Raw genomic sequence first — 15,169 nt, 5'->3', positions numbered from 1 at the left:
GAGTATCCGGACTATCTGCCTTCGAACTCATACACTGTAAAATGATACCACAAAGGGAACCAAATTAGTTGCTCGTAAAGTAACGTTTCTAATAAAGAAAGCGTTCATTCCACGCCAGGAATCGAACTCACCTGAACTGTGGGACGTTGGAAGCAAATCTAACATGTCAGATAAGCCGGAATGTCAGCAGATAGTATTACGATGACGAATTAATGAGTCGGAAGCACTGGAACGTTGAAGCAGTGTTATAAAACACGCAAACCATACGGGAATCTGCGAGGTGGATGATGATGTACGAAGTATTTATTTTAGCCTTACCGGTGAAAACTAGTCTTCCGCGGCCTCATCGAGTTAGTAATTCTGCCTTGCGTAACAGTAGTTTGGATTTGAAACGTTGAAGAGTCCTCGCTGTTCGTGTGCAACCACCACCCTTTCGTCCTCATCACTACGTTCTTTCTCGTTCTCATTGTACTCCCATTTCACTTCTCCAATGCTGAGTAGCAGGTCAGAACTTTGATTCAGGCCGACCTCTAAGCTTTTCCATCATAATAAATTCACCTCTGTCTCTTTCTAGTGCTACAGCCTGTTAGCTTATAGCTTATAGTTAGTTTATATCCACTGATGGAGTGACGGTGTATTATGACGGTTGCGCCGGGCTGAGCTGTCGGAGTAGAGCGAATTGTTTCTGGGCTATTAAGTTTCCATAAGTAGCAGAATTCTGACCTTGAAGCATCTTGACACAGTTAGCTGCATGGACGGCTACGTTTATTGCGCAAAATATCTTCCATGCCGTTTGGATTGCTGCAAAACTCGTTCGGTTACATCAGTATGTTGACCAGACAATTGCACTTTAGGAATCCATCAGGGTCACTGGCGATAATAAAAAAGTACACTTCAGTCAAAATCATCATAAATCCAAATGTAAGTACATAAATAAAAAAAGATAAGACTACGCGAAAAACTAGACGTTTCCTATCGCTCGCGCTATTTTTCTTACTGGTATGAATCAACTAAGTTTGTATGAGATTGAGTTCAGGCCTGATACATATTAACAGTAATATGTAGTTTAAATCTGATGCAAAAAACAATGAATTTATGTACAACTAAGTTTTCAGTCCCAAGAATGATAACTTTTTCATGCAATCACACCCATAAATTATGACGGGATCTGTGCCGAAATGTGCATATATTTCCAGGCGATATCGGATCAGCAGTTCGAGGCCGTATTGACTGAACTGTAAGTTTATTTGTACTGTCCACAAACCAACGCAAAAAGCGCGCCAGTTTGTTTCAGGCATGAATCTATATCTGGCTCATTTGCGAAGTATGCCAAACGTGAAGAAACCAAGCATATTCACCACATTTATTTAGGCGTAGGATAATAAGCTTAAAATACAAGCGTAGGCTTGAAAGCGTCAACATGTGCCTGCTTATGAGCAATAAACGTCAGGTCCAAAGACTGCGCTGTGACATTGCTTAGTTGATGCCGCATTCCAAGAGAGCGTTTATGGGCCGAGCACCTCTCTTATTTTCATTTATAAAATTTCAGCGTTCGCTGTTCACGGAACGTGCATATCTTATCTGACATGCATGAACTTACTAGCTACCACTCGAGGCCAAGCTCTTGATCGCGGACAATTAGGAAATCGTCAATCTATTTCCCGAACCACCTCAGTGCTTGTTATCGACTGGCCTGAATCGAACGGCACGAACCTCCAATGTACGCTGAACACCACTGGTAGCTCTCGAGCGCCTTCAGACAACTCCGAGCTTCTTTGTTAACCTCCAAGTTTCTGCACCATATGTTAGCAGCGGTAGCATGCAATGATTGTATACTTTTCAGCTACAGTGTTAAGCTCCCAGTCAGGATTTGGCAATGCCTGCCTTATGCACTCCAACCCAATTTTATTCTGTAAATTTCCTTCTCATGATCAGGATCTCCTGTGAGTAATTGACCTAGATAAACATACTCCTTAACAGACTCTAGAGGCTGACTGGCGATCATGAATTCCTGTTCCGTTTCCAGGCTATTGAACATTATATTTCTCTTCTGCATATTAATCTTCAACCGCATCTTACACTTTCTTTGGTTAAGGCCCTCTATCATTTGTTGTAATTCGCGTCAGTGAGTCGTGATCCCACAATTTCAACTCGCAATCATGGGTCAGAATCCACGGGTGTATCGTAATTCGTCCCCAGTGTTGCTGAACAGGACAATGTCATCTGCAAACCGAAGGTTGCGGAGATATTCGCCGTTGATCCTCAGTCCTAACCCTTCCCAGTCTAATAGCTTGAATAGTTCTAAGCATGCAGTGAATTGAATTGGAGAGATTGTGTCTCTTTGCCTGACGCCTTTCTTGATAGGTAACTTTCTACTTTTCTTGTGTAGAATCAAGGTAGCTGTGGAATCTCTGTAGATATTTCCCAAGATATTCACGTATGCTTCCTGTACTCCTTGATTACGTGATGCCTCTATGACTGCTGGTATCTCTACTGAATCAAATGCCTTGTCATGATCTATGAAGGCCATATAGAGAGGTTGATTGGACTCCTCAGATTTCTGAATTACCTGATTGATTACATGGATGTGATCCGTTGTATAATTTACCTTCCTGAAGCGAGCCTGTTCTATTGGTTGATTGAAGTGTTGCCCTAATTCTATTGGAAATTATCTCGGTGAATGTTTTATACAATACTGAAAGCAAGCTAATGGACCTATAATTCTTCAATTATTTAACGCCTCCCTTCTTGTGGATTAGTATAGTGTTTGCATTCTTCCAGCTCTCTGGTACACTTGAAGTCATGAGGCATTGCGTATAAAGGGCTGCAAGATTTTCAAGCATGATATCTCCACCATCTTTAAATAAATTGACTACTATTAATCTTTCTCCGGGCCATGTCTTGCAAGGCCCTTCTAACTTCATCGCTAGCTATAGAGGGAGCCTCTGTATTCTCTTCATCACTACTTCGAATGAAAGCAGCGTGATGTATCTGGATACAGCGTGGCTCTGCAAATACCTCCTGTTTAAAATTAAACTGATAAGATCGCCAGTGTGCTAGGCGTGAAACGTAAGGCAACACTTTACCCGCTTAATCTACTTTTGCAGGCTATTCACATTATAAAGAACGCCCTTAATCACCGCAGTGAATATCTATCAGTGACTGGCATGCCTTGACCTACATAGTGCTAAAGCCCTTGAGACAAGTGCATGTGTACTTCAAGGATAACTTTACTTTGTGACCAATCTAAACAAACAAACGTACATTTACCTGGCGCGCGTGTACTAAAGCTGCGTGTGCGTCAGGCGCAACGAAAGCACCGTTAACCTTCCCGAGAGACATTGGTCTCAACGAGATACTTTAGCTTGTAAGTTGTGTGTTGTGGGTTGCTTTGCCTATGTTGAGCATCTGTGACGTGCACACTGCATATCATCGTCATTTTATCATGTCCATCTGGAGTAGCACCCTAGGCATGCCGCGAAGCAAACCTCTCCGGGATTCAATAAAGAGCTATCTTTCTCTCTCTCTCTCTCTCTCTCACGCACTCGGAAACTATCAGCTAGAGAAACTGCGCCAAATAATGCCTCACGGCCTTCGGCGCACCATAAGTCGTCCAGAGACGGCTTACAGGCTGCTGCAACCTCTTTCGCGGAAACTTGCGTCGCTCATAGTGTTCGCGGAACTGACGTATCGACTCATCCGGCTGCTTTTACGCCGGCTAAGTTACCAAGATACCTTCTGGGTGATAGTCGCCAGATGATAAAGGTCGTTGCGTTTATTAACTTCATTTCTTTTTTTTTTTTGCGTGCGATTGAACTCAGTCTTCTTCTTTTGCGAGAGCGTCCAGATTTTATGCGCAAGCTCCGCCATGGTACGTTCTATCTGTCCTCTCATGCACTGTTTTGTGAGCGTAAATAAAAGGGGCTTGGACAGAATCTGATTGCTCTAGGCTTTCCGTCCCCTGTCAAGTCATTATTTTTTTTTTGTCTCGTCGTTGCTTTGGGCCAGTAGGCCCGGCACATAATTATTCTCACTTTCGTCCAACGTTAACAGTATCCTATAGATGCTATCGAGACATCTATTGCAGTGTCCAACAATCGCCATCCACTCGTAAGACATTTCCCGCTCAAGTTTGCTATGTCTTCCTAAAGCTGTGGTCTCAACTGCAGATTCCATGAATCGAGAGGGACGCCCGCTTGCTGTAGAGATTACTTGCATTCATGCAATGCATTGTTCAAGATGTCTTCATTGAGAACACGATCACAAAGCAAGGTTGTAACACAATGACACACGTCTCCATTAAGTTGCCTTGATTTTCGTTCTGTTATTCTCTCTCTCTAGAATGAAAAGAATTCCAGTATTTGATTCGCGTTCTGCCTGCCCATATCTGCCTCCTCGAGCAGAAAGCGCGTTTAGATGAATGATGAGCCTGTCTATGAACAAAATTAATGGCGCTTTAAACTTGAGCGACCGTTTTCTTTATTTTTTTATTTGTATTTCTATCAGTGTCTTTAATCTTGTCGGGGCTTTGCTCTCCCGTGTTTTTCGTGGTCAATTGCGACACATTGATAAGAAGAAAGATAGTAAAGGGAAGAGAGTTGGGGCAAGTCAGTGAGACGGATGTCCGGTTTGCTATCCCACAACAAGGAAAGTGGCAAGTAAATTGAAAGAGGGAAAAGAAAGAGAGAGAGAGAGAGAGAGAGGCCGACTGTCGACTTGAAGGGTTGCGCGCGCAAACACCCAAACAGCTTTCGACGTCAGGGGCAAACATTACCACAGTTCAAGCATCTTTGCCATTGAAAGCCACGCGCAGTCCATCTTATCTAACGCGGATGGAGGCGGCTGAAAATAAAAGGCAGAATGAAAGCTCCACAGCTGCCCGATTGCCTCCTCTTTGCAGCTGAGTTTAACTAATGGTTCATGTGTTGTGCAGCAGGCTCTTTGGCATCGTCTTGAGCAACCGCTCCGGAGAAGCATGTTTTGAAAGCGATATTATGTCACACAGTCACAAAAACTAGAAAAAAAATGTTAAATCTGCATGTGGAAGGAGAGCTATCGGTAATGACTGCTGTTCACTGGTGCGTGGAGTGAAGCATCGCCACCATTCGTCGCGTCACACGACAGATATCGCCGAATGGGACCGATTGAAAATGCGGCTCCGTACGTGTGGTTCCCTCCAGACACTGTCGCGTCCACGTGACCAGAGCGTGCACCGGCGACAGCGACATCACTCTGCACGTTCCATTGTTCGCTGCCTGACCCCGCGAACCTCAATAGCGCGCCAGCGACTCCCGCAGGTTCGGAAAAGCATCGATGCTCGTAAAGGCCGCTCCACACACACTAAAGAAAGAAGCATCGAATAAAAGAAAGCAAGAACGAGCAAGACCAGACTAGGCTGGGGCCCGGGGGTCCGCGCCAGCTGTTCGTATTCGCGCACTTGTTTACGATAAACGCGGCCCGTCTCCTCTCCCCACGGACACGCTTTTTTTTTTTCTCTCGCACCGCCGGCTTGGAAGCAGCACGCGTAAGGAAGTGCAGATACAGTAATGATAGACAGATGAAAACGCACAAAGTATGGCTGGACCGCTTCGCCGGTCGCCAACGTGAGAGGGATCGAAGAGATCGGAGAGACTTCCTTTCTTTGGCGCGGTCGAGAGTGCACCGGCAGTTGGGGGTTGACGGTATAGTTAGAGAGACCGGAGCGGATAAGGGGAGAAGACCGCGGAAGGGGCAGCGGGTTAGCGCGTGGTCAACAGAAAGTCTATATTAAAGAAGAAGAAAAAGAACAGGTTACAAAGAATAGTTTGAAGTTCCTTTGTACTTTTTTCATGCTTAGCTGTCTTTAGACCTTTCCCCTTTTTCTCTTGTGTGATGGTTACCATGCGTGTCGCCGCTACGCCTTCCCTTTTCTCCTTTTTTCTGTGTGATCGTCTCTGCGGAGTTTTCATCTTATGACACAGCTTTGTGCATGTGTGCGTCGGCTCGCAACGTGCGGCCTTTCTGGTCTCGTCGTGTGAAAGCAGACCGAGACAGCTGAGTGTGGCGTCGATGCTTTAATGTACGGTGTCGGTCCGTTGTTGCCATGGGCAGTCAGTGGCCTTCTTTCTAATGTTGCTTCGATGCTCTCGTTTTCGGTACCACGCTTGCTGGCGCGTAGCCAGGAGTTGTGCAACCTTAGGAAAAGCGCGCGAATATAGGGAAAAAGCGTACAGGGGTCTGTATGACGATACGACTGCGTGGTACGTGCTCGCGCCGTAATGGCACGTTACATGGTGCGCCTGGCAGATTGAGGAGCAGGCTCGTTCACCCCGTCTCTTATTGGTTTTGCAATGATTTTGCGAAAGTTTGAAACTAACTGCTTCAAGCGATTACGCATCAGCGGACTGGCACTACCCTGGGATAAGTGTCCAATATGACTAATTGCGTGTGCGAGATGCGCGGCCGGCTTTGTGATCGCCGAGTTGCATGCATTGACGACAAGCATTGATGACAAGCGACATGCAACCCTCTACAGTCATTGCATTGGAGCGTACGGAGTTGAGGCCGCCCCATCATCCGTATATGAGCAACGCTGCACCGTATTTATATTTGAACACCGCAGTACGGCGGGGCTCTCTTTGACAGCAGAGGTGATCATGATAAGGGGAAGTGATGATATAAATGTCTGTCCTCTACAGCTTCGTTATAGTAGAGGGGCCGAAAACATTGATTATCCGCTAAGATCCTTCCACATAGACTATACGACTCGGGATTGTAGAGCAGGATAGTTTAAAGAGAAAAAAAAAATCCTGATGTCTTACGTGCCAAAACTACAACAGTGGGAGACTGCGGATTAATTTTTACCACTTTTACCACTTTTTTCTACTTTAACGTGCAACCCAATGCACCGTACACGGGCCTTTTTGCATGTCGTCCTCGTCGAAGTGCGACCGCCGCGGCCGATATTTGATCACGCGCCCTCGGGCTCGTATAGAGAGACAGTAATAAAAAATATGAACGTTGTTTGCTGCTCCGCTACTCTGCACGAAAAACCAGAAGGAGCACACTGTCGATAGGGAACTTCTCGAAAGGAAAGACATATAAATAAGCAAAGAACTCATGACCTTGCGAACCCCGCGGTGACTGGTGAAGAGAAGCACTGTGATCGCACACGGCTTGTGTCTTTAATCTCAGCTGCTTTAAGGAATGCCACGCTGTACCGTTCTGTCCGCCAAAGTCACGTATGACAGGAAGACAGAAATCTCGAATGCACGGAGAAGTTGCACGCACGTAACTAATTAAAAGAAAACGAAAAAGAAAAAACGCTTGACGCGTGCTTGACACGCAGTTCCTTCATCCCCGCGAGCTCTTTTAAGAGTCCTTCCAAGACGAGGGCTGCGCCGAGTGACGGAGCAAATCGAATCAGCAGTTCGAGAGTGCCAGTGCGAATATATGAGCGAGGTGGCCAGACGCTTCACCCCGCAATCTTCCTTGGGCTCTATCTCAGCGCGAAGCCTCGGAGGCATCCACATCGCCGCGCTCGGGACTGTTGCACGATGGAGGAGGCGTTTTCGCTACGCCTCTCAAGTGTCTCTGCGGCGCATGGACAAGGGCCGGTCGGCCGGCCAGCTTGAGCTGCTCACAGAACGGTTGCCGCTGTCTTTCAATGCCAAGGTCTCGGCAATGAACGTTGCGTGTGCGAAGATCGCTTTGCGAGCCAAGCGCGGATCAACGCGGCAAAGTATAGTGATCCCGGTGACAGCGGCGCCTCGAACGAAGGACTGACGAGCCGATGGACGAATGCACGGGTCTGTACTGGGCACGACGTGTGAGTAAGGCGAGGGATGGGGCCCGCCGATTTGGGTGCATTTTCGAAAAGGTCCCACGGCTTTAAGGTTCTGCGGCTTACAGGAATGTGATAATCCATCGTGATGGTGGCGCAGTCAACGATTCGTTCGTTGTGCTATTGATACTGGTCAAGCAGTCTCCGTTATTCTTGCCTAGCGAGGCAACACGGTCCGTGTTGGCGAAGTAGTTCATATACGCATAGCGGGGTTTTACGTGTGGAACCTGCGATTTGATTATGAAGCACGCCGTATAGTGGGTGACTGCGGATTAATTTTTTGACCCCCTGGGGTTATTTAACGTCGGATTGTAGCCGCCACGTTCGGGTTCGAAACCGCGACCTGTTACAGGAATAAAAGTTACCCTGTTTGAGTGTATAGCGTTCAGCGCATTCGGAATAGAACCGAAGAATACTGAGAAGAAAAAGAAAAGTTACGCAAAACTTGTTTCCCGAAATTCGGTTTTAGCAGCTAAAACGCAATAGACAAAGAGCAATATGGCATGTGTTAAAAAGGAAATGTGCGGGCAATTCCTGCTATAAATTAGGCAACTTTAAAATTTCGCGGCATGGAAGAACATTGTATTTAGCGTGTACAATTTATATTAGGTGGGACAGTTATCATATCAATAAAGGTCCGAAAGCGTGCAGAAGAAAAAGTACAATTGCGTTTGTGACATTCATTGATCTTTTCTTGATCAGAACTAAAGTAAGCAACACTGAAGGTTGTTTTTAGCGAAATTAATATATGAAACTAAAATGTGAACGATTTAATGTTGCAGAATGTAATGTCGTCTGATATAACTACTGAAGCGCGTACAAATATACTATGAGTTCACTCGCTTCACCTTGGAAATGGTCATCGCCACCATACTTGCACAATTATAGGTACTTCAATTCAGTTCATAAGATAATTTTATGTCTGCTGAGTTCCGAAACTATATTTTCTCTGAGCGTCCTTTAGTTTGATGTCTGCTGAGTTCGGAAACTGTATTTTCTCTGAGCGTCCTTTACGACCATAATTATTACGAACTCGCAAAACAAGCAGTGGGCGGTCTTAGCACGTCACGTAGACAAGACGTTACCGGCAAAGCAGGCAAACTGATCTGCATATGGTCAGAATGTAAAAAATGTAACCACGAGAACGCACAATTCAATTCTTTTTGCAAAATAATATAGTCATCGGAAGAAAGAAAGCCCTGAAAATTCTGTTTTCGTTAAAGCCCCCCCCCCCCCCCCCCCAAAAAAAAAAAAAAAAAATGTGCGCCCAATCCCCCCCTCCTTCCTCCTTGCTAAAAAATAAAATCTGAAAATGCTGAATACGATACCTAGTTTGTCTCCAGCCCGAAGGAACACGCGTCACAAATATCTTCGGTCCCTTCTCGATGCACAACCGCTCGCAATGCGATGCCGCGTGACGTTATTGTTATTCCGTACCGGAAAAATACTCGGCCTGCCTCCTATTGAAGACGGCTCTAGAGAACTCTGCGCCAATTCTTCCTTTATTCTTTTTTACGCGCTTTAAATCGCGCAGCGTGATTCATCAAGCCTGTTTACCGAAGCTGTGGCACGGTTAAAGCTGTCTCGGCTTCGTTGGCGTCTTTCGAGATTCATCTACACTCGCTCTTCATTGTGCTCCTATTCACTGGAACTAATTCAATCCTAACTTCGTAAACACGTCAACCAATTTGGTTATATTTTGCTGCGCGCAGGAATTTAAAGAATAGCATCATCACATCGCACGCGGATGTGCAACCATAAAAGGCGCAGAAATTCTCGCTTCTCTGAACTTTAATATAAAATCCCGTCATGCACTTCAATGGAGTCTGTTCGCATGGCTGTAATGCGGAATTTTTAGTGTTAAGCGAACATTTTGTTTAATTTCATTTATGCACAGTCGTGCATGCATTGCGGAAGGAAACTAACGCATGGAGAAACAGCACGAAAGTTATGAAGTAGGCAGGTATACAAACGAAACGAAACAAGAAAAACACGCACAGTTTAGTCAACGGAAGTTTGAGCACACTCTTGCGCAAGAATATGGCAAAATTAAACTAATCGAAACGTAGGCGCGGAGCCTGGGACCTATACAAGCGGGGATTAAGCACACCTTGTTTCGTTTGTCAGTAAACTGGTCACGCGCCTGAGTTGAAGCAAGGAGCTGCAAAAATTGGCATTTCATTTGAAGCAGCGATAAGAAAAGAAAATTAAAATTGAGAGCAAACTATTCGCACTGTCAAGAGCGTTTGGAGTAAACGTGAAGATGGAAGCCTTTTCACCTGCAATGTGGTGAACGACATAAAACAACAACACCATGCAGTATGGGTATAAGTTGAGTCTTGGGGGGTATTGTGTAAGCACCCTCTAAGTGGAATGTCCATTTCAGCACGCGCTGATTGCAGACGGCACGATAGCCGGTGTTGACGATTGGCGCCTGTCCTACCGTAGGCTTCGAGCGTGACGCGAGGGTCGTGCATGGTGAACGACCTCGGTATAATGGTCAGCGTTAATTTCACGCTCCCTTGTATGCGGCTGTGCTTCCGTTTCGCAGGTAACCGCAACAAACAGTGGGTCGATTCTTGCGAATGAAAAAAACGAAAAAAAAAAAAAAACGGTGCGCTGCGAAAAATACGCACTCGCTCCATTCCAAACGTTGGATTTCCATACTATGGCACGCATACCCACAACGTGGGGGAATGGGCCAAGGAGCGGGCGGTACGTAGCGTGCCAACGTCTGTACTAGCTCTGCGAGATGATCGGTGCGTGTTGATGATGATTATAATTTCCATACTATGGCACAGGCCCACAACTGGGAATCCGCCAAGAAGCGCGGCCGGTACATTTAAAATACATAACATGAAATGAAGAAATACAAGCCAATATAAGACTTGTCACATTACGTAGCAGGGATGCTTGAGATCACATGCACGCGCGCCAGTTTCCTTTACGTCAAGAACGCGGCAATGAAACAGGAAATATACCGGGCGTCTTAGCGAACACTTTCCAAAAATTTTAAAGGTGGAAAAATTTTAAAGGAATTCTAGTTCATGAGCTGGTCTACTCGAAGAGGTGGACATTACTTGCACAAAAAGTTTAAATGCATAATCTACCAATTAACAAAAATTCACTATTTAAGTTTTTAACTAGTTTACCGGCCGTATTGCCCCTATTGAGATTTGCAATTTCTACCCGTGGAGTTCGCAAGGCGGATCCACGTGGAACGAATTCTCAGGATGACACCAGTTTCGAGATATTAATTCCCGAACTTTGCGGAAAAATGCATTGGCGTTCCAGTTACTTCCTTAACAAAACGTCGTTTTATGCATTGAAGCACAAAAGTAACTGGAACGCCAATGCATTTCTCCATAATTACGACGAAGAATAACAATAAAGTGCGCTGCATACAAGTGCTCTACCACTTCGCTGGTGGAGTATGATCTACTGCGTATATGTCTACGCCTAAAAAAAAGAAAATGCTATTAGCAAAACAAAACTATAGCTCGCTCTTAACAAAATCGCGAACATGCGCAAAGGATGGCTCACGCGGTAATTTAGCACAACACTTGTCGCAAACGGCAGCGCGTCTGACTTTCCTCTTTCTAGTCGCAGCTAACCAGCTCGTTCGCCCGCGAGCAGCCAGTCAACGTGAAGCGAAAAAAAGTAAAACTTAATGCCCAAGCGATCGTCGGTCGGAATCGCGAAAACAGGTCTCATATATCGCGCGATGCTGTTGCGTGCTCGTGATCTCTTCGTTACCACGATCGCCAGCTGCGGCGTGGAAACCCTCCAGCATAGCTGCGGCGGATGAATCACGACGCGCGCTAGTGACGTCACACTATTTCTGCCAGCAGCTGCTTGCAGCTTTGCGAAAGCTTCCTGGGAGGGCTATCCCCGTCTACAGGCGGCGACGAACCACCGCGCGCGCTCTCCAGGTTTCCGCCAGCGCTTTCCCTCCCTGCCACACGTGTCTCTGTCGGCGCATATTGCACACGCGAGAAAAAAAGAGAAGCTGGTGTTTACGATCTGCGGCTTCTTCTTCTTCTTCCTCCTCCTCCTCGTCGTCCTCCTCCTCTTTCTCGTCAACCGTTATCCTTGCTGTTCCTCGCAGAAGAGCTCGCACTGAGTGTTCTTAAACGCTTGTGGAGCGGCTGACCCAAACACTTCTGTTCCAATACCCCGCCGTGTTCGCTCGGTTCTCGGGAGTATCGCCGTTGGCCCTGGGCCTAGTTTCGGTGAGAAGATCGCGCGCAGCTACTGTCGTCAGCGCTTCGCTTCTTCCCGAGGTGACGCTTCCACCTATCAGCTGCAAACTCTATTGCAACGAAGAGGCGCCGGAAAGTCTCCACTTGGCGCGCTCGCGCAAGAGCTGTAGTGCGGCACCACAACGACGGATATTGCAAGTTCAACCCCTGCTCTGTGGTGCGAAGCTGGAGACGACGCCATGAGGCCAAGCTAACACGTGCCTGCTTGCCTTCGCTTGCACCGGCTTGTTTTAAGAAAACGCTGGTGTCAGAGTCCTGGATTTGTGTTGGTGTGTGGTGCGCTGAACAACCGGGTCTGCTATTAGTGGCGGCACACGCAGTGAACGGACATCGCTGAAGGACGTTCGCGTTCTTCGGGGGAGGATCGGCTGAAATTCTGACCCGCGCAAAGAGTTCCTCGACTCCAGCTGTCTCCAAGGCCTCGACGCCGATCGACGGGTAGACGTGCTGCGGACTAACAAAGTGTGCAGCGCGACCGCAGACTCTCGCTCACAAAGAGACAGAGCTCACCCAGAAGGACTGCGCAACTGACGTAACACTGTCATCACTGAATAACGTCCAGCTGTCAGCCACGTGTATAAGTATAGCGAAACTCCTTGCCAGATCATTCCGTTTCGCTCGCCGCTATATCGCTCCCTGTGCTTCAGGACGGCGTCGATTAGCTAGCTCTCCCGCGTAGTCCCCGTTCGTTGCCTCGTACTACAGCAGTTTAACGCGTGGAGTGAGAATCGCACTATCTGTGTTTCATAGTTCTCGCTGTTCGTTTGCATCGCACGGACGTAGTACGTCGCCAAGCGTTAAACCGAAGTGGAGCCTTCTCGGCGCTGCGGCGCAGCTTCCTGCCTAGCGCGCGCTCGTTCGCGCTGTTGTCACCACGGCGGTTGACTTCTACATCGGCTACGACGATGACGGTAAGTGGAGACGACGAGCGTCGTCGCGTCGGAACGTGCTCGCTCGGAGTGTTTACAACTTTCTGGCTTCCTTTCCACAGCCACCTGTACACGACTATCGCGTGCAGTACGGGCGCAGCTGTTACTAAGCGTCAAAGGCTTCTTCGCTCGTTTGCCGCGCTGGCGTTGCTGGAGGCGTGCGATCGTTCAGCCGTCCAGTAAACACGCTGATCTGCTGGCAAGAAAAAAAAAAAATGAAAAAGAAACAACGTGAAGTAGAGAGAGAAAAGCTGAATGTTAGGAAAGGTAGAGAAGTCGGCCGGAGAAGCTGGTCTCGTGTCTGCTACTCCACGACTGAGGCAAAGGGGGAGGGTATAGACAGGTAAAGGAAGAGGAGAAAATGAGATGAAGATGCAATACTAAAGCGAACGACAGCGATCAGTCTAATGTGCAGTGTACACACCACAGTTCTTACAGAAGCTTGACACGCGCGGTCTTCAGCATATTGACGATTACCACCAATCTATACGGCGCCCGTATGTGCATACGCGAATGTGGCCTGCATACAGATAACATTGGTCAGGCACATGAGCATATTATACAAAAGCTAGGTACAGCGATCTTTTTCACGAGCGCTTTACATATTGGCATATGTCACACGGGTCGTTGAAAAAATGTACCTGCTTATTTTTATATAGCAAAAAGTACCGGTTCGAGAACATCGAGTGATATATCTAATATCTGCTAGAATGAGACCATCTACACGCTCTCACAGCTAAACAAGAAATTGAGTACTGGCAAAACTTGAAGCACATCAAAAGGGTTGAAGTTTGGTTGGTTTGACACATCGTTAAAAGTGAAAATAGCGTAAAACACACGGAACTAAAAGAGCATAACTATCTTGCAACATGTTCTTCTCGTCTTGTGTGTTTCGCGCTATTCTGTCGTTCTAATGAAGCACGTGTTGTCGGCGTTAATTGTATGATCTATCTCGGTATGCTGAGCGTCTGTTATTATCGAGTTCGATCTCTCTCTCTCTCTCTCTCTCTATATATATATATATATATATATATATATATATATATATATATATCTTCTTTCAAGGCTGCTGTCGCAGCAGGGCACATCCAACAGCTACGGCGACATGCGCCAAAATACGTTCCAACTACCTACGTCGAGTTCAGTTCCAACTTAGCAACCATACCATCTCATTTGTGGCGAATAAATCGCTATGCGCGCTAGCAAATAACTCTGATGCGATATTATTCCTTGTACTATATATATATATATATATATATATATATATATATATATAGAGAGAGAGAGAGAGAGAGAGAGGTAATTGGTTATTGGAGGAAAGTCTCGGCGGTATAGACAATGATAATTACTCTGAAATCGACTCCGCGCAGGATGCGCGTGCAACTGTCGCGTTGGAAAAAAAGCTGCGTGCGCAACTTCCATATTTGTGCACGGGTGAAGGGTGGGCAGAAGAGGTTTTCCATTACGAAGAAGCCGATGCGCTTCGCAGGCTCGTGACGGCGATTTGCACGCTCGACAATTTTCCTCGGTCCAGGTGGCGCGCCTCCGCGCAGACCGCTGTAAACACATGTGCAAAGAAGCGGGGAGTTCCTTCCTTGCGCAAAACTAAAAGGAACAGCATAAAGCGACGCGTAATACCTTGTATGCGCGCGTGTCTACGGCAGATAGCCTTGACCGAGAACGCCGCGCCTCGATGACGTCAAAGAAAGGAGCGCGTCCTTTCGAATGTAGGCATGGCGCGCTATAGCCGCCTTGTTCGCGGAACGGTTCGCAACGACTTCTCGAGGGAAGCAAGAGACGGCGTGTCGCCTATCTTTTTTTTTTTTGCGTAATCGCCTTCGTTCGTTCTTCCATTCGACCTGTAAGTGGCGAATACGTCGACCATATTGCTGTTTTCGTCTGCCGACAGACCGTGCATCACGTGACGGAGCGGCACACGAACGTAGGATGACCCTTATGTGATGACGTGATGACCCTTACAGAGGTGATCATAGAGAGTCTGTTTTGATTACAGTCTAACCCGGATATATCGAATCTGAAGGGGATCACAAAAAATTCGATATATAGGTAATTGGATATATAAAATACAAAAACTTTGAAGGGGATTTTACAGCTGTTCGTTATACTCAATAATTCGTTATATGCGGGTTCGATAT

At 46.6% G+C, this 15,169-nt stretch overlaps 1 protein-coding gene across 4 annotated transcripts in view; it reads left to right on the top strand.

Moving 5' to 3' along the window:
- Positions 1-15,169, top strand: part of LOC119455594 (monocarboxylate transporter 10) — a 112,182-nt gene that overhangs the window by 55,098 nt on the left and 41,915 nt on the right. The window contains exon 1 of one of the 4 annotated variants that reach the window (XM_037717005.2): positions 11,956-12,995. The exons of the other annotated variants lie outside the window; for them this stretch is intronic. The gene's annotated coding sequence lies outside the window, so the exon portion shown is untranslated. Of the gene's footprint in view, positions 1-11,955; positions 12,996-15,169 lie in introns of those variants that run through there. 4 annotated transcript variants of the gene reach the window in all.

The sequence above is a fragment of the Dermacentor silvarum genome, chromosome 6 (genome assembly GCF_013339745.2).
Source record: "Dermacentor silvarum isolate Dsil-2018 chromosome 6, BIME_Dsil_1.4, whole genome shotgun sequence".
Taxonomy (NCBI): domain Eukaryota; kingdom Metazoa; phylum Arthropoda; class Arachnida; order Ixodida; family Ixodidae; genus Dermacentor; species Dermacentor silvarum.
Note: the sequence above shows the minus strand (reverse complement) of the source record. Positions and strands in the feature narration are given on the sequence as shown.